This window comes from Oncorhynchus masou, chromosome 28 (genome assembly GCF_036934945.1).
Source record: "Oncorhynchus masou masou isolate Uvic2021 chromosome 28, UVic_Omas_1.1, whole genome shotgun sequence".
NCBI classification, from domain to species: Eukaryota; Metazoa; Chordata; class Actinopteri; order Salmoniformes; family Salmonidae; genus Oncorhynchus; species Oncorhynchus masou.
This window is the reverse complement of record NC_088239.1, coordinates 41,409,702-41,428,281: the sequence shown is the minus strand read 5'-3', so window position 1 is coordinate 41,428,281 and position 18,580 is coordinate 41,409,702. Positions and strand designations below refer to the sequence as shown.

General features: G+C 41.6%; 1 protein-coding gene across 4 annotated transcripts in view; it reads left to right on the top strand.

Moving 5' to 3' along the window:
* The window catches only part of LOC135517587 (dymeclin-like), a 99,182-nt gene extending 84,306 nt beyond the window's left edge, over window positions 1-14,876 (top strand). For all 4 annotated transcript variants that reach the window (XM_064942026.1, XM_064942028.1, XM_064942027.1 and 1 more), the window contains exon 10: window positions 14,793-14,876. The gene's annotated coding sequence lies outside the window, so the exon portion shown is untranslated. The remainder of the gene's footprint in view (window positions 1-14,792) is intronic.
* Window positions 14,877-18,580: the final 3,704 nt, after the last annotated feature.

The following is an 18,580-nucleotide window of genomic DNA, read 5'->3' as shown; positions in this document are numbered from 1 at the left end:
TGTTCAGGGGCAGAACGACAGATTTGTACCTTGTCAGCTCGGGGGTTTGAACTCGCAAGGTTCTATGCTCTAACCACTAGGCTACCCTGCCGCCACATGCGGAGATACTTGTATGTTCTGGACAATATGTATTTCCCCCACTCCAGTTGAAGTCGCCACAAACACTGGCTGGTTCACCGCGTGCGACGCACTAGGACAGGAGCTTGTGCACTTTACTTACTCGCTCATTCTCAAGTCCTATGCTTCCGGGTTATAACCAGACTCTAAGACTACTAGTCTTTTGCTGCCCTCTCTTCCTGCTTCTTTTACATTTTTTTATTATCTTTCTGTCCTACTGATTGCTGCATGAGCACAGCATCATTTGTATTGCATCTGGAATGATTCACGGATAGTGGACTCGCTGAATGGATCCAAAATGACCCCCTATTCTCTAGTGCCCTACCTTTGACAAAGATACATTCTACACATGCATGTTCTTTGTAAAGCCGTGTCTGTCAGTCGGTGGCGGTCAGTGCCATTTGAGATGAGTGAGGAAAAAAATTATACTGTATTACAGCATATTGGATGACTGTCATTTCATATTCCATTCACCCAGTTCAATGTAACAGCAATATTTTTAGGCTACTACACGATGCTCAAATTTTCCTATGCTTATCACGAGGTTGCTACAACCATGCCTATGAATGAAAGTTTACAACATAGGTGCATACAGGTCGAGAGAAAATGTTGGTGTCATTCTATCCCGCCTTGCACACTCTTGCCTGCATCTAGCTGATCTAGGGTGTAACTATTAGTCGAACAGTTGCAAACAAGAGTTTCTGTTTGACAAATTTTGCTATGTTTATCGCCATTTAATTCCATTTGCTTCCATTTAAGAATCGTTTTTCAACAGAATCGGTGGTGTGAATACACCCTTGATAACACATAAACACAGTTCACTTTCATACCAACCACGTTGTATTCCTTCTCGCATCGATGCGATTTTCTCCTCTCACCTTTTTTCCCTTCACTTGTGGACTTCAATGCACAACACATCAGCTGTGTAACCAGGCGAAAAAACCTTTCCAAGCCAATCCATATCATAACCACTACACACAACCTACATCGTTGTCACCATATTATATCAATTAATGTCATAGTCAACATAGCTAATAGAACTAACGTGTTAGTAAACCCGCTACAATCATGCAGTAACGTTAGTGTACAATTTAGCACTTAAACTGGTGGGCCCCGGTGGCAATACATTTGTAAAATTCAAAACCTTACCTTGACTTGGAAGAGTTCCAGTGTTGTGTTGGATAGTCTTAGGCAGCTAGCTAACATAGCATCCCTCTGTTTGGTGTTTGAGGTGGCTCAACTAGCTAGCTGCATTTGCTAGCTAAGTAAGTGAAACTAAAAGTGAGGGGAAAAAATGACCATCTCTGTCTATCTTGCATCTCCATTTTGGAAGAAATGTATTTGTTCAAAACTGTTCAACTATTTTCTTTCTCTCTCTTTTGAGTCAACTACTCACCACATTTTATGCACTGCAGTGCTAGCTAGCTGTAGCTTATGTTTTCAGTGCTAGATTAATTCTCTGATCCTTTGATTGGGTGGACAAAATATCAGTTCATGCTTCAAGAGCTATAATAAGCTGGGGGACGTCCTCTGGAAGTTTTTATAATTACCGTGTTAAGTCTATGGAAGGTGGTGAGAACCATGAGCCTCATAGGTTATGTATGGAAGTAAATGTACCCAGAACCTAGCTGTCCTCAGGCTACAACATGTAGCTACCCTACAGAGTGCTGCTGAGACTACTGTAGACCTTAATTGCAAAACAGTGTGTTTTAATCAATTATTTGGTGACGTGAAAATATTTAGTATAGTTTTATCTAAAAAGGATCAGTTAAAAAAAAATGCAACTATTTTTAATTTAATGAAATTCACTGAGGATGGTCCTCCCCTTTCTCCTCTGATGAGCCTCCACTGCTGCCTGTGCTGTAGACTAGGGTTTTGCAGTCAGTCAGTGTGGCAGAGTCTTTGTGCTGGTGGGGATCACCAGGTGTGCCTCTCAGTCTTATTAATACCATGGCTACAAAAGACGCCATAGAACCTTAGTTACCCTACAGACAGACTCAGACCCAGGCCTCTTAGCCAGCACTGGTAATCATATCTCAATACACTTTTCAGTACCTCAATCACCCCACATAAAGCCAATGATAAATGGACTCCGTGACCTGCATCAGATGAATGGTGCTGACATGTGTATATCTCAGCTCAGTACTGCATGTATCTGGCTAGGTTCTTTGTGCAACAATTTGGGAGATTCTCTCCCATTTGGTCTAGCTATATGTTTTTTTGGGGGGCCTAGTCTGCTGATGTGTGTGTGTGTGTGTGTGTGTGTGAGAGAGAGAGAGACAGAGAGAGAGAGAGAGAGAGAGCTGCTCACCGGTGGCCAGGCAATTTGGCTCTCTCTCAGTAGGTCAATCTGACACAGCTTCCAGGCACTGTGTCTAGACTAGACATGAACAATTGAACAGGTTGCCATGCCACTGATGCCAAAACAATAGTGTATGGCAGCTAGCGCCCTGTCAATCAATTAGTAACAAAGTGTGCCCCCTCCATCTCACCACTTTTATAAAAAGGCCATGGCTGTGGATCAGACTTTTCCCTGATCTTTTTTTCCCCTCAGACCTAAGGACCCGAAGCTTCTGCTCGTGTGCTGATCACGTTCTCGGCATTTGTTTATTCTCTACTTTACACAATCTCTGCTCTACTCGTAGAGAACAGGCTACTCAGGCTCGTTTAATGAAGTTAGATCAAAGCTGAATCAATGTCTGATCACATAATGATAGTATTCTACATAACAAACCGAATATAGTAGCATAGTACTTCAAGACAAAAACACCACATAATTTCTCTCTTGTGGCCAAATTCAACAATGTGCGCCACTAGGCAAGATACACAGGTAGACTATGCTATAGTTTTAACACCATTTGCTCTAAAATTTGCTCACTTTACAAGATCATTCAACTCATGAAACTGATTGAGATTAAATGGTTGGTATGCAGATGCTGCATGGACATTTCACCGGTAAAACCTGAAGAATTTGGTAAATAAACACTTGGCCAGAACGTGATCTGCACATGTGCAGAAACTTCAAGGCATTTAGTCCAGGAAAAAACAGGTCCGGGAGAAGCCGTATCTGCAACCACTCCCATTTTAAAAAACACAGAGACCTCATAACAAAGGATGTTTGTTCCCCTTCAGTTTTTCCCCTTAGGCTTTCAAAGAGGACAAAGCTTCAGAGCATGCCCAGACGTTAAATTAACTGAATAAACAATCCCAGATCTCAGTCAAAGCCAGCATAGTGTGTCTATGATTTGGAAACAACGAAAACAAAACTGAGCATGCCCATATCTCATTCATTTTACCAAGTGTGTCTGTTATGTTTTGGAATCAACAAAAACACACACGCCATGTAAAAGCCCCAATTAAATACTATATTTTTTTACATGACATACCCAAGTGTGTATGTTTTAGAATCAACAATTAAGCAATAGTACACGAGGCTATGTGTTATGACATTTTTATCATGGCTGTGATGTGGTCATATCCGCGAGGCGAAGCCGATTGGTGTAGTCCACCACAGCCATGATAAAAATGTCATAACACATGGCCTCGAGTGTACTATTGCTTTTATACAACGGGTTACCTGCATTAAAAATCAAGATTATTTCCCAAACTATCAATTTTGAAACAAAAACATGATGCTACATTCACTAACACTGGTTGTCAAGTGACATTTTAGGTGGTCTCTAGTTGTTAGTTATTTTCGTATTGACTGCCATGTAAAGCAAAATTTCCCAAATGCTGGTTGATAGTTCCAAAACATTGGTTTCTAGGGACGCTGTCCATGGTTCTGAAAACAGTGCACATCTGGTCTATGCATAGGAAAATGTTATGTCAGATGGAAAGGGGCGCTGTCCATGGAGCTGAAAACGGCGCTGAAACATTGTAGCAAAGACATTGATACAGCATATCAGAATAGAATCCACAATGACACTTTTTTTCAGATGTTCACAGCATCGACAGCTATTTATTCGTGATACACATTGAAATGCATATTTCCATTCAGTACTTGTCTAATGCCGGGGACTCAAGCGCAGCTGGCCACCTTTTCTCAGGAACAACTGCCTTGTTGTCGCACGTAGCTGTTAGGATGTTACTCCATCTCCTTCTGTTATCCGTGGACGGCTTCCAATAGCTCCTAAGAGAGCTTTCAGCCCTGCGCCCGTACACATTCTCTGGCCTCCAGACCTGCATCGGAGAGCTGCTGGATGGCAGTTGTCCTGATGCAGTGTTTGGTATACCTATGGGATGTGCCAGCCTCAGAGAGAGAGCGAGCAATTAATAATGACAATATGACAATGATTCTATTCATGTTTATTATATTCATATACTGTATAGCAGCCTAGCTATTTGAACAAAATGTTATACCTTGCACAGACGGCGCAGCATTGATGAAAGAGTGTTGAGTCCCATTGACTCTATGGTATACCACATTTTGTCGTCATCAGAGAGATTTTGCCTGGGATGTAGATAAAAGGCTGGGGCATGTTCAGGTAATTTCGTGATTTTTCTAGCGATCAAGCAAAGCTCTTTCCCTAGGTTTTCATACATGCAGCCATAACTATTCTCTCGGTCTCTTTCCATTGGATTTTTGTGGTTCTTGGTTTCTTCATTGAAACTCAGTGTTGCCTATCTCGATCCATTTTTGTCCTCTTTTATTACGAATGAGTCTGGCTTCAGTTTGCGATTTCCTTTGTTGCCTCTTCGGCCAAAAGCAACTGCAAATCAAACCACACCTTATTCAGTAATCCTCTAGGGGTGGTGGGGCTCAAGGATTCGGATTTAGGTCCTGCTGTGTTATAGCTGGGTGTTGGCTGGTTCTGTCCCTGCCCTCCCTTCTCAGCTGTTTTATGATACCAGCAAAGACATTGTTTGCTTTCAGGAACTCAGTTTCTCTCATCAGGCACTAAGGCCGGCTCAGTGGAGGCTCATTTAAGTGGCAGTGTAGGCCTGCCTGCAGTCCAGCAATGCTGCTGATTCTATATCAGTCTCCTTTAGCAGTCCTTGCGGTGGCATAAAAACTCGGGAGAATATTACCCTTCTCCTGTTTTGAAACAGTTGCCAGATTGATGTTTATCCCCTTTTCTGACAGCCATTTCAGAAAGCACTCTTCACTGACTGACCTTCATGTCTTAAAGTAATGATGGACTGTCGTGTCTCTTTGCTTATTTGAGCTGTTCTTGCCATACTATGGACTTGGTCTTTTACCAAATAAGGCAATCTTCTGTATACCACCCCTACCTTGTCACAACACAACTGATTGACTCAAATCCATTAAAAAGGAAACAAATTCTACAAATTCACTTTTAACAAGGTACACCTGTTAATTGAAATGTGTTCCAGGTGACTACCTCATGAAGCTGTTGAGAGAATGCCAAGAGTGTGCAAAGCTGTCATCAAGGCAAAGTGTGACTACTTTGAAATATCTAAAATCCAAATATATTTTGATTTAACACTTTTCTGGTTACTACATGATTCCATATGTGTTATTTCATAGTTTGTATGTCTTCACTATTATTCTACAATGTAGAAAATAGTAAAAAATAAAGAAAAACCCTTGAATGAGTAGGTGTGTCCAAACTTGTGACTGGTACTGTATATACATTTGCAAATATTTCTAAAAACCTGTTTTACTTTGTCAATATGAGGTATTGTGTGTAATTTCATCCATTTTAAAATATGGCTGTAACGTAACCACGTGGAAAAAGTGAACGTGTCTAAATAGTTTCCGAATGCACTGTATGTGTGTTTTCCATGTGTGTCTGTGTGTGTGCCTGCCCTGCTCCTTCCCCTGCTCCCTGCTCCTGTGTGTTATTAGGCGGTGAGCTCCCCTGTGTATTCCCACACGGCTGTTTACTCGTCTCTATTTGTTATTATTGAGCATCAGCCACCATCTGCTCTGCTGTTTCTAGTGGGGATAGAGAGAGAGACTGAGCTAGGCTGTCTCTGCATCCCAAATGGCACCCTATGCCTTATGTAGTGCACTATATAGGGAATAGGGAGCCATTTGGGAGGGGGGGGTACACTGTCTATTTTTCATGGGTAGGGGCATGTGGTGATGGACAGCTCAGTACTGCATGAGGAGCCTAGGCTGAATTGATTTAATTATTTATGTTCTGTGGTCCATGCTGAGTACTCTGAGATAGAAGAGAAAGATTACAGGAATGTTACTAGAAAAAATGGTTGTTTGATTCAATGGTGGACTGGGTGCCGATGGTATTCCAGTTGAAGCTGGTTGCTTAGAAATTGCATGCAGTAATGACTGTAGCTGTACAGATTTTTTCTCAAGTCTGAGGTGTATCTATATAATATTTTCTACAAATTTTTGGCCAGATCATTTAAAAAATCTCTCATATTGTTCCCACTTGGTTTATAAAGACGATAGAGAAAGAGGATGTGTCTCGGTCTGTGTGTGTTGGCATGTAGCCTATGTTGTCAAGTGTTTGTGTATATTGATGTGTGTTGATCCATGGTGGCCTGTACTCAAGGTCAGTGGAGCAGACCATGAAATACTTTTTGTATTATTATAATTTTTCTACTTTTTACCTCTTTTTCTCCCCAATTTCGTGATATCCAATTGGTAGTTAGTTTTGTCCCATCACTTCAACTCCCATACGGATGGTCGAGAGCCATGCGTCCTCTGAAACACGATTCTGCCAAGCCTCACTGCTTCTTGACACGTTGCTCACTTAACCCGGAAGCCAGCCGCACCAATGTGTCAGAGGAAACACTGTACATCTGGCGACGTGTCAGCATGCATGTGCCCAGCCCGCCACAGGAGTCTCTAGAGCGCGAGGAGACAAGGACATCCCGGACGGCAAACCCTCCCCTAAGCCGGATGAAGCTGGGCCAATTGTGCGCCGCCTCATGGGTCTCCCGGTCGCGACCCAGGTCACACAGCCGTGATCGCACCCGGGTCTGTAGTGATGCTTCAAGCACTACAATGCAGTGCCTTAGACTGCTGCGCCACTATGGAGGCCGACCCTGAGAGACTTAATGATGTACAGTGCCTTGCAAAAGTATTCATACCTCTTGGATTTCTTCACGTTTTGTTACAAAGTGGCATTTAAAACATTTGTCAACAATCTTCCCAAAATACTCTGCCAGAGGAAGATTATTATGTTTTTGAACAATATACAGTGCCTTGCGAAAGTATTCGGCCCCCTTGAACTTTGCGACCTTTTGCCACATTTCAGGCTTCAAACATAAAGATATAAAACTGTATTTTTTTGTGAAGAATATCAACAACAAGTGGGACACAATCATGAAGTGGAACGACATTTATTGGATATTTCAAACTTTTTTAACAAATCAAAAACTGAAAAATTTGGCGTGCAAAATTATTCAGCCCCTTTACTTTCAGTGCAGCAAACTCTCTCCAGAAGTTCAGTGAGGATCTCTGAATGATCCAATGTTGACCTAAATGACTAATGATGATAAATACAATCCACCTGTGTGTAATCAAGTCTCCGTATAAATGCACCTGCACTGTGATAGTCTCAGAGGTCCGTTAAAAGCGCAGAGAGCAACATGAAGAACAAGGAACACACCAGGCAGGTCCGAGATACTGTTGTGAAGAAGTTTAAAGCCGGATTTGGATACAAAAAGATTTCCCAAGCTTTAAACATCCCAAGGAGCACTGTGCAAGCGATAATATTGAAATGGAAGGAGTATCAGACCACTGCAAATCTACCAAGACCTGGCCGTCCCTCTAAACTTTCAGCTCATACAAGGAGAAGACTGATCAGAGATGAGGCCAAAGAGGCCCATGATCACTCTGGATGAACTGCAGAGATCTACAGCTGAGGTGGGAGACTCTGTCCATAGGACAACAATCAGTCATATATTGCACAAATCTGGCCTTTATGGAAGAGTGGCAAGAAGAAAGCCATTTCTTAAAGATATCCATAAAAAGTGTCGTTTAAAGTTTTCCACAAGCCACCTGGGAGACACACCAAACATGTGGAAGAAGGTGCTCTAGTCAGATGAAACCAAAATTGAACTTTTTGGCAACAATGCAAAACGTTATGTTTGGCGTAAAAGCAACACAGCTCATCACCTTGAACACACCATCCTCACTGTCAAACATGGTGGTGGCAGCATCATGGTTTGGGCCTGCTTTTCTTCAGCAGGGACAGGGAAGATGGTTAAAATTGATGGGAAGATGGATGGAGCCAAATACAGGACCATTCTGGAAGAAAACCTGATGGAGTCTGCAAAAGACCTGAGACTGGGACGGAGATTTGTCTTCCAACAAGACAATGATCCAAAACATAAAGCAAAATCTACAATGGAATGGTTCAAAAATAAACATATCCAGGTGTTAGAATGGCCAAGTCAAAGTCCAGACCTGAATCCAATCGAGAATCTGTGGAAAGAACTGAAAACTGCTGTTCACAAATGCTCTCCATCCAACCTCACTGAGCTCGAGCTGTTTTGCAAGGAGGAGTGGGAAAAAATTTCAGTCTGTCGATGTGCAAAACTGATAGAGACATACCCCAAGCGACTTACAGCTGTAATCACAGCTACAAAGTATTAACCTAAGGGGGCTGAATAATTTTGCACGCCCAATTTTTCAGTTTTTGATTTGTTAAAAAGGTTTTAAATATGCAATAAATGTCGTTCCACTTCATGATTGTGTCCCACTTGTTGTTGATTCTTCACAAAAAAATACAGTTTTATATCTTTATGTTTGAAGCCTGAAATGTGGCAAAAGGTTGCAAAGTTCAAGGGGGCTGAATACTTTCGCAAGGCACTGTATATTAAATGAAATATAGTCGTTGTAGAAATATTCCGTTGCCGGAGTCAATACATGTTAGAAACACTTTTGGCAGCGATTACAGCTTTGAGTCTTCTTGGGTAATTCTTTAAAGGTGCACTATGCAGAATTCCTAGTTGCATACATTCTCACGGTTTGCCTATTTTAAGTTTGTGCAAAACAAGCAATGTATAGTGTTGAGAATCATTCTACTATCTAAACTGCTGTGTAATATCTTTCCAATAAGCAAATATATTGTATTTTCAGCTGTTTGTAGCTGGTGTACAAAACCGAAAGTACAAGACCCAAAAACTTAAGAACAGGAAATATAGAAATAGCGCACATAGAACCGATCTACCGCTTCTAAGATTTGCTGTCAATGAAAATGAGAGATCTTTAACTCACATTTCTATGTGAATTTGGTCGGGTCGCCCCAAAAAAGTTACATATTGCAGCTTTAAGAGCTTTAGACACTGGATTGTGCAATATTAGACCATTATTATTTTCAAAGTTCTCCAAGCTCTGTCAAGATGTTCGGGATCATGGCTAGACAGCCACTTTCAAGTCTTCTTGGTAAGCAACTCCAGCATAGATTTGGCCTTGTGTTGTAGGTTCTTGTCTTGCCGAAAGGTGAATTCCTTTCCCAGTGTCTGGCGTAAAGCAGACTGAAGCAGGTTTTTCTGTAGGATTTTGCCTATGCCTAGCTCCATCCCGTTTCTATTTATCTTGAAAAACTCCCCAGTGTTTGCCGATGTCAAGTATACCCATACCATGATGCTGCACCACCATGCTTGAAAATAAGGAGTGTTGTGTTGGATTTGCCCCGAACATAAGGCTTTGCTTTTAGGCCAAAAAGTGTATTCCTTTGCCATGTTTTTTTTGCAGTATTACTTTAGTGCCTTGTTGCATACAAGATGCATGTTTTGGAATATTTGTATTCTGTATATTTGTGTATTTGTTTCACTTTGTCATTTAAGTCATTATTGTGGAGTCACTACAATGTTGTTGATCCATCTTTAGTTTTCTGCCATCACAGCCATTGAACTCTAACTGCTTTAATGTCACTAATTGCCTCATGGTAAAATCCCAGAGCAGTTTACTTCCTGTCCTGCAGCTCAGTTCAGAAGGATGACTATCTTTGTGTCTGGGTGGTTTAATACATCATCCACAGCACAATTATTAACTTGACTATGCTTAAAGAGAGATTCAGTGACTGATTTGCTATTGTTACCCATCAATATACCAATCACTTCCCTTTTGAGGCACTTGAAAATCTCCCTGGTCTTTGTAGTTGAATCTGTGCTTGGTAAAGACAAAAAATAAACACTCCAGGTCACTCTGAAACTACACAGAAAGTATGTAGAAGTTATAATGGACCTATATATATATTTTTTTTTTAAACTGCCCTTTTTCTAGCCCTCAAATAAATTTTAACAAACAAATCAGTAAAAAAAAAAATCTTTGCGGGCCTCTGTTGAATTTCTGAATGTGGCCATCAAGCCCAAAAGTTTACTCACCCCTGTTATAAGTTTACCAATAGAACAAGGATTGGTTGACGTCCATATTCTGTTACACAGAATCTATTTGATGATTTTGGAGAAAACGGATGTGAATAGTAACGTTAGTCTGATGTCTGAATGATATTGGGTACCAAACATGTATAAGCTGCATGTGTAGTCAGTCTCCGTCAACAACGAACATGGTCTGCAACTCTAAAGAATATTATTGAACGATTTGTTTCAGAATAGATAAGATTTTCACCTGTTTGTTTGTTTCGACCTTGCCTTGCCAGCCTGCATACTAAAGATTCAAGCATCCCTTGCGCAGCCTTGTTATCATGCCATTTACTTCTTAGTACTACCAGTCTCCGAGTGTGTCCCAACTGTCACCCTATTCCCTTTATAGTGCACTTCTTTTGACCAAGGCCTATACAGCTCTCGCATAGAGTTAGAGGACTCACATCTGTATCTATCCCGTTATGGTGTCTGTGACAGCATAGTCAGCACCATTGAAGCCTTATCCATTTTGAAGTGGTCAATTTTCTTCTTATTTTGTAGATTGAAAAAAGCATAAAGCAAATATTTGTGATTTACCACAACCTGCAATGTCATGTCATTGTTATTGTGGCCATTAGATGGTAGTGATATAACTTAGACATTTACAAACCATATTTAACACAAGTTGAAGAAGAGAAGGCTCTGATCATTGGCCCAACCCATAGGAATCCCCACCCAGTTGACTACTTTAAAATGGTGGAAGCCCTCAATTATATCCATGAGTCCTCTAACTAACTCTATGGGCTCTCATCAAAAGTAGTATGCTGTATAGGGAATAGGTTGCCATTTGGGATGCATATGTCTTTTATGTACGTCAATCCATCAGGATCCTCTACATCTTTCACACAACAAACTCTTTCTTTGTTCTATTATTTTATATTATATTTTTCTGCACTTTTATCTCTGAGGCTTGTTTGCCTTGCTTTCATTCCCCTGGTTGCGTTGTTGTTAGTGTTATCATGCCTTGTGATGATGATGCCTCTGTTTGGAATGATTTGTCAAGACAGCTAATGTGTAGATAGACGGATGAAAAGCATATGCCAAACCACCAAATCTGCAGTTGAATGAGTCATACAGCCTTTTCTAAAGAATCCATAGATGTACGTAGCTGGAGCTTCTGTCTGCATCCCAAATGGCCCCCTATCCCGTATTTAGTAGACCTTAGGGCTCTGGTCAAAAGTACTGCACTATGGGGTGCCATTTGGGATTCACCTTATTATTATACCTTTATTTCAACAAGGAACACAGACTGAGACCAAGGTCTCATTTACAGATGGGCCCTGCATGTACATGTTTACACATACAGTTTAGGTACAATGATTTAAAAAAATAAATAAACAAGACAAACAAAACCATCACAGATAGTGATCTGTGATCTATAGTTTCTAAGTAATGTTACTGAGAAATTGCTGTATTTTCTCTCATTAGGAATTTGTGTTTTCTAAAAATATATTTTCTAAGATATATGTGGGTCTTTCTATAAATAATGGGTCCAAAGTGTGACTTTGGGATGGATCAACATTTCAAAATGGTTAATATATGCCAATTGGCCCATAAACCAAAATGCAGGGTTCGTACAGACATTGGAAAGTCAAATTCATGGACTTTTTAATTACTTTTTCAAGCACAATCATCATTTTCAAGGATGTACATTTTATATTGTATTGTTTTTATAGCCTATAGAACAAAAACTCTCCCCAAAAAGTATGCAAAAAGTGTCAGAAGTCTACATCTGTCACAAAAACTGATTAGAAATGAAAATATTGGATATTTACATTTGATCAGGAGAGTTTATAATAATTTCAGCTACAATAAATTCAAAGACTTTTCAAGAACCAAATTGAGGAAATGTCTGATTTGCAAGATATTCCAGTAGGCCTATTTGATTTTCTGAGTTACTTGTTGTTACATTCTAATGTTGTGCTGACCAAAATACATTTGCACAGTATTTCAAGTGATTTCTTTAGATAATTGAACAGAAAATATGAATTGAAGAAACTATCCCTGATCAAATTGGTAGTCCACCCAGTGGGTGTGTTTTCTGGGTTTGAATAAAAAAAAAAGTGCTCACAAGGGAGCCACACCCGCAAATCTCATTTCGCACGTGCATAGGGTCGCACGTGCACAAGTCTGAATACCAAATATTGAGAAGTACTTAAATCAAAATGCGTAAAAAAGGCATACATTTACTAAGTCTGAATCGGCCCCATTGTGAATATGCCCATTAGGCTACTATGGAATTTGTCATGACTATGTAATTTATTTTAAGTATCAAGTTAAGGTGACTCTTCCGGTTAGAAACATTTCATTTTCCAATCTCTATACCAGGCGGTGTCAGAGGAAGGCCCTAAAAATTGTCAAAGACTCCAGCCACCCTAGTCATAGACTGTTCTCTCTACTACCACACGGCAAGCGGTACCGGAGTGCCAAGTCTAGGTCCAAAAGCCTTCTTAACCTCTTGAAACTCCCCATCCCGGATCCGGGATTGTGACTAAGCCTCAGGCTCATTAGCATAACGCAACGTTAACGATTTCTGAAAATCGCAAATAAAATTAAAATAATGCGTTTGCTCTCAAGCTTAGCCTTTTCTTAACAACACTGTCATCTCAGATTTTCAAAATATGCTTTTGAACCATAGAAATTGACTAATTTGTGTAAGAGTATGCAAAGCTAGCATAGCATTTTGTGTAGCATGTAGCACGCAACATTTTCACAAAAGCCAGATAACCAAATAAATAAAATCATTTACCTTTGAAGAGCTTCTGATGTTTTCAATGAGGAGACTCCCAGCCACATACCAAATGCGCAGTGTTTCCTGAAAGCGTCTGTGTGTAGGAGAAATCGTTCCGTTTTCTACATTGCGCCTGGCTACCGAAACGAACCGAAAATGCAGTCACCTACAACGTGAAACTTTTTCCGGATTAACTACATAATATCGACCGAAACATGGCAAACGTTGTTTGGAATCAGTCCTCAAGGTGTTTTTTCACATATCTCTTCATTGACATGCAGTTCGTGGAAGCTTGCTTCTCTCTCTTTTCTCCCATGGAAAAATACTGGCAGGTGACTTTTGCGCACCAATTTCGGCGCAGGACACCGGGCGGACACGTGGTAAATGTGGTCTCTTATGGTCAATCTTCCAACGATCTGCCTACAAATACGTCACAATGCTGCAGACACCTTGGGGAAACGACAGAAAGGGCAGACTCATTCCTCTTGCGTTCACAGCCATATAAGGAGATCATGAAAGACAGAGCCTCAAAAATCCTTGTCATTTCCTGGATGCCAAGTCATCTTGGTTTTGCCTGAAGCTCACGTTCTAGGGCACGCACAGAGAAGATATTTGTATTTCTGGACACGTCAGAGTGTTTTCTTTCGAACAGTAGCAATTATATGCATAGTCGAGCATCTTTTTGTGACAAAATATCTTGTTTAAAACGGGAACGTTTTTCTTCCAAAAATGAAATAGCGCCACCATAAGTGTAAGAGGTTAACAGCTTCTACCCCCAAGCCATAAGACTCTTGAACAGCTGGTTACCCAGACTATTTGCATTGACCCCCCCCCTTTTAAGCTCCTGCTACTCTATGCATAGTCACTTTAACTCTACCTACATGTACATTTTACCACAATTACCTCGACTAACCTGTGCCCCCTCACATTGACTCTTGTACCGGTACCCCCTGTATATAGCCTCGCTACTGTTATTTTACTGCTGCTCTTTAATTTATTTTTTACTGAACAATTATTTTTCTTAAAACTGCATTGTTGGTTAATGGATTGTTAGTAAGCATTTCACTGTTGTATTTGGCACATGTGACAAATACAATTTGATTTGATTTAAAACATATTATAACTAACAACACCTGCCATAAATGAAATGAAAGGAAAGAAAAGTTTTTTATGTCAAGCGATGTTGGACATGTCTGTCAAGACTCCAACCACGAGAAAGGGTTTTAGACTGTTTTTAAATCAACTCGTGAATTGTATTGAATGTAGCTATGTTCCCCTGTTATATCTTAATGTAATGACATTTTAAAAATTGGCTGATTATTATCAATTTATCAACAGCAAATAAGTTGTCCACCGCAGGAAATCCTCAATGGTACCCTAGTTTATAAATACCCATGTGTAGTGCGTACCTCAATCAGCATCATGTGTGTTAGTGACAGTGTTTGTGTGTTAGATCTCCTCTGTAACGCTGTCTCTGTCTGTCTTTCTTGAGTGAGATGTGAGGAGGATGTTGTTGCTAGTCTGATTCATGCTGTTGCTTCTCTCTCACACCCCCTCCTCCCCTCTCTGTCTTCACCCCCTCCTCCCCTGTCTCGCTCCCTCTCTCATCCCTCTCTCTCCCTCTTCACCCCCTCAGCCTGTTTGCACTGCTGTCCAAGAAGCACAACAAGATTTTGGAGCAGGCTACCTAGTCTCTACGGGGCCTGCGGCGGGCAGACTATGTGAGTACAGTTCCCCTACTTCCCTGGTCCCCTGGACCTCCAGCCACGTCAACTGCAATCAGCCACACACACCACAGCCTCCTCTGTCTGCAGGGAGGGAGCAGGCCTGGGGCTGGGGGGGGGCTTGATGCCTGACAACCCCCCCTAAACACACAGGAACAAAGACACAGGTGACATGAATGCAGATGCAAACCCAGTAAGAGACAGAGGCCATACGCAAACCTAGACACCCAGACGCACAGACCCAGAAGTGGCTGGAGGTGTGTGCGTGTCAGTGATTAGGCTCCTCCCACACACAGGCAGAAGGGAAGCACCCTTCACCCCCACTCTCTTTTGTTTGGATGTCTCCTTAATAGCCCTTTTTCCTTCCAAAACACACACACATATACACACCCATATACTTGATAATACCATTGCTATGTCTAGAGACGTTGATGCTGAATGAACTTCTGGCCAATGATATCACTTCACCCAAACATTACCCTCCCTCGTCACATTGTGTTTTGAATACGTCTTTATCAATTATATCATGTTTGCTATATGTCTGTGTGAATTATATCATGGAATGTCTCCTCCAAGCTCCAACAATAAGCTGGTCGGGGTCATTTTCATTAGGGCACACCATAGCAAAACAGTAAAGTAAGTTTTGCAACAGAAAACAAAAACAAGACATTTCTTATTGGACCAGTTCAGGTAGTACCGCCTCCTGTTTATGTTTGGTGTCTAATAAATATGACCCTGGTCTCAATGGAAGAAGTTGTGACTAGATTCCAACCAGGTCTCAGGGATCTTGTTCTGTGTTCGTATCTCATGTCCAGTCTAGACCTCAAAGTTTTGTTCTGTTACTAAGTAATGTTGTTAAGAGGTTTTTATTTAGTCGCTAGGTAGAAGGAAATCCTGCAGTTTGAACATAAAGGTGGTTATCATAACATCCAGTCAACAACCTACAATTACTTAATTTGTTTGCACTTCTCAATCAGTCAGCTTCTCAATCAGTCACTACAAACATCATAACACGTTGGATGCAAACACACAAATACACACACCTTCATATTTGGCACACACATTTAAAAACTTTTTTTTTAAAGTTGATTTTCCTTGTGAAACAAATACATTGGAAATTACTCACCAAAGCTCCTAATAATAACAACTATTTGTACTGCAATAAATACACATTATGCATATATACAACAAGCAGCTATGAAAATGTGACGCTGATATGCACACAGCGGTGTTGTTGTCTGTAGAGCCAGGCAGGCTGTGTGAGTCGTGTTGTGGTGTAGTGTGCTGCGTTGCAGGGGGGAGGTTGGGACATGAGGGGAGACTAGGCAGGACAAAGGCAGAGTGACAGGCCCCACTTTGCCTTCAGGCCTCGTGACTGATCTGCCGTGACGCAGAGCCACAAGCTCAGACACGATTTACAGAGGGTAGAGGGGGGAGAAGAGAAAGGCTGACGGGGGGGGGTGAAGGGGTGAGATGGGTGAGGAGTGAGCAGGCCTTGGTCTCATGGGAGAGGGTAGAAATGGGTAAGGGAGAGGCTAAGAGGGAAGGCTGAGGAGGGAGCTAGCTGTGGGAGAGGGGAGGAGGAAAATGTAGAGAGGCGGGGGGATGAAAGGGATGAGGTGGCACGTGGCAGTAATTAAAGTTGACTCCAGAGCGTGCGTGCCGGGTGAGAAGGGGCGAAAGCGAGGGTGATGGGGGGGTTGACTTTACTTCTTCCCCTACAATCGCCCCTAGTCCTTCGTTCCACTCCAGCCACCACCACCCCCCTCATTCACTGCTCTCTCACTCCATCTCACCCTTATTTTCTCTCCCACCCCATTTATCACTCTCCCCAGTCCTCTGTCACTGTAATTCTCTAGGACACACCATCTCTCTTTCTCTCCTTCTCTCTCTTTGTTAGTAGTAGATGGTGTTCGGATAGGAGGCCTCGGAGATAGTGGATCTACCTTTGGCCTTTTACTGGTGATAGGAGACTGGCTAGACCACTGTTCTCCTCTTTCCATCTCTTGCTTTCCTGCCTCCCAGTCTACAGCCTTCACCATCCCCTTCTCCCCCCCGCCCCCTCTCCTGGGTGACTGTTTGCAGTGACTTTCTCCCTCCCTCAATGTCCAAGGGGTTCTTCACCCCCCCCCCCCCTCATTGCCAAGCAAGTGAGATCGATAATTAACTAAAGTGAAATAAACAATCAAAAATATACAGTTAACATTACACTCACAAAAGTTTCATATAATGTCAATATACATTATTGTAATGATGTGCAAATAGTTAAAAGTCCAAAAAGGAAATAAATAAACATAAATATAGGTTGTATTTACAATGGTAACTGTTCTTCACTTGTTGCCCTTTTCTTGTGGCAACAGGTCACAAATCTTGCTGGTGTGATTGTGCACTGTGGTTTTTCACCCAATTGATATGAGAGTTTATCAAAATTGGATTTGTTTTCCAATTCTTTGTGGGTCTGTGTAATCTATGTCTCTCTAATATGGTCATACATATTTGGCAGGATGTTGGAATGTGCAGCTCAGTTTTCAGCTCAGTTTCCACCACATTTTGTGGGCAGTGTGCATATAACCTGTCTTCTCTTGAGAGCCAGGTCTGTCATCGGCGGCCTTTCTCAATAGCAAGGCTATGCTAACTGAGTCTCTTATCAATCAAATATATTTATAAAGCCCTTCTTACATCAGCCGATGTCACAAAGGACTATACAGAAACCCAGCCTAAAACCCCAAGCAATGGAGATGTAGAAGCATGGTGGCTAGGAAAAACTCCCTTGAAAGGCAGGAAGCGAGGAAGAATCCTAGAGAGGAACTAGGCTCTGGTGGGTGGCCAGTCCTTTTCTGGCTGTGCCAGGTGGAGAGTATAACAGTACATGGCCAAGATGTTCAAACGTTCATAGATGACCAGCAGGGTCAAATAATAATAATCACAGTGGTTGTAGAAGGTGCAACAAGTCAGCACCTCCGGAGTGAATGTCAGTTGGCTTTTCATAACCGATCATTCGGTTAGTCAAAGATTTCCTTAATTTTGGGTCGGTCACAGTGGTTAGGTATTTGTATTTTTTCACCTTTATTTAACCAGGTAGGCCAGTTGAGAACAAGTTCTCATTTACAACTGCGACCTGGCCAAGATAAAGCAAAGCAGTGCGACAAAAACAATGACAAAAACAACAAGTTACACATGGGATAAACAAAACGTACAGTCAATAACACAATAGAAAATGTGTATACAGTGTGTGCAAATTAAGGAGGTAAGGCAATAAATAGGCCATAGTGGCAAAGTAATTACAATTTAGAAATTAACACTGGAGTGATAGATGTGCAGATGAGGATGTGCAAGAAGAAATGGTGCTGTGCAAAAGAGCAGAAAAAAAACAAATATGGGGATGAGGTAGGTAGTAGGTTGGATGGGCTATTTACAGATGCGCTGTGTACAGCTACACCGATCGGTAAGCTGCTCTGACAGCCGATGCTTGAAGTTAGTGAGGGAGATATAAGTCTCCAACTTCAGTGATTTTTTTTGCAATTCGTTCTAGTCATTGGCAGCAGAGAACTGGAAGGAAAAGCAGCCAAAGGAGGTGTTGGCTTTGGGGATGACCAGTGAAATATACCTGCTGGAGCGTGTGCTACGGGTGTGTGTTGCTATGGTGACCAGTGAGCTAAGGCGGAGCTTTACCTAGCAAAGACTTATAGATGACCTGGAG